A 1,812-nucleotide genomic window follows, 5' to 3' on the forward strand; every position below is an offset into this window, starting at 1 on the left:
TTGTTCTTGCTGTTCTTGTTGTAGATGTTGTTTTTGTTGATCTTGTTGTTCTTGTTGTTCTTGTTGTTGTTGTTGTTGTTGTTCTTGCTGTTCTTGTTGTAGTTGTTGTTGCTGTCCTTGTTATTGTTGTAGTTCTTGTTGTTCTTGTTGTTCTTGTTGTTCTTGTTGTTCTTGTTGTTCTTGTTGTTCTTGTTGTTCTTGTTGTTCTTGTTGTTCTTGTTGTTCTTGTTGTTCTTGTTGTTTTTGTTGATCTTGTTGTTCTTGTTGTTCTCGTTGTTCTTGTTGTTCTTGTTGTCCTTGTTGTTCTCGTTGTTCTCGTTGTTCTCGTTGTTCTCGTTGTTCTCGTTGTTCTCGTTGTTCTTGTTGTTCTTGTTGTTCTTGTTGTTCTTGTTGTTCTTGTTGTTCTTGTTGTCCTTGTTGTTCTTGTTGTTCTTGTTGTTCTTGTTGTTCTTGTTGTTCTTGTTGTTCTTGTTGTTCTTGTTGTTCTTGTTGTTCTTGTTGTTCTTGTTGTTCTTGTTGTTCTTGTTGTTCTTGTTGTTCTTGTTGTTCTTGTTGTTTTTGTTGATCTTGTTGTTCTTGTTGTTCTCGTTGTTCTTGTTGTTCTTGTTGTCCTTGTTGTTCTCGTTGTTCTCGTTGTTCTCGTTGTTCTCGTTGTTCTCGTTGTTCTCGTTGTTCTTGTTGTTCTTGTTGTTCTTGTTGTTCTTGTTGTTCTTGTTGTTCTTGTTGTCCTTGTTGTTCTTGTTGTTCTTGTTGTTCTTGTTGTTCTTGTTGTTCTTGTTGAACTTGTTGTTCTTGTTGTTCTTGTTGTTATTGTTGCTCTTGTTGTTCTTGTTGCTCTTGTTGTTCTTGTTGTTGTTCTTGTTGTTCTTGTTGTTGTTCTTGTTGTTCTTGTTTTTGTTGTTCTTGTTGTTGTTGTTCTTGCCGTTGTGGTTCTTGTAGTTCCTGTTGTTCTTGTTGTTCTTGTTGTTCTTGTTGTTGTTGTTCATGTGGTTCTTGTTGTTGTTGCTCTTGCTGTTCTTGTTCTTCTTGTCCTTGTTGTTCTTTCCGTTCTTGTTGTTCTTGTTGTTGTTGTTGTTGTTGTTGTTGTTCTTGTTGTTCTTGTTGTTGTTGTTGTTCTTGTTGATCTTGTTGTTCTTGTTGTTCTTGTTGCTCTTGTTGTTCTTGTTGATCTTGTTGTTCTTGTTGTTCTTGTTGCTCTTGTTGCTCTTGTTGCTCTTGTTGCTCTTGTTGCTCTTGTTGCTGTTGTTGCTCTTGTTGCTCTTGTTGCTCTTGTTGTTCTGGTTGTTGATGTTCTTGTTGTTCATGTTGTTGTTGTTCTTTTTGTTCTTGTTGTTGTTGTTGTTGTTGTTCTGGTTGTTGATGTTCTTGTTGTTCATGTTGTTGTTGTTCTTGATGTTCTTGTTGTTCTTGTTGTTCTTGTTGTTCTTGTTGTTCTTTTTGTTCTTGGTGTTCTTGTTGTTCTTGTTGTTCTTGTTGTTCTTTTTGTTCTTGGTGTTCTTGGTGTTCTTGTTGTTCTTGTTGTTCTAGTTGTTGTTGTTGTTGTTGTTGTTGTTGTTCCTGTTGTTGTTCTCGTTGTTCTCGTTGTTCTCGTTGTTCTCGTTGTTCTTGTTGTTCTTTTTGCTCTTGTTGTTGTTGTTGTCCTTGTTGTTGTTGTTGCTGTTGTTGTTCTTGTTGTTCATGTTGTTGTTGTTCTGGTTGATGTTGTTGTTCTTGTTCTTGTTTTTCTTGTTGTTCTTGTTGTTCTTGTTGTTGTTGTTGTTCCTGTTGTTGTTGTTGTTCTTGTAGTTCTTGTTGTTGTTGTTCATGTGGTTC

Source organism: Megalopta genalis, unplaced genomic scaffold, assembly GCF_051020955.1.
Source record: "Megalopta genalis isolate 19385.01 unplaced genomic scaffold, iyMegGena1_principal scaffold0035, whole genome shotgun sequence".
NCBI classification, from domain to species: Eukaryota; Metazoa; Arthropoda; class Insecta; order Hymenoptera; family Halictidae; genus Megalopta; species Megalopta genalis.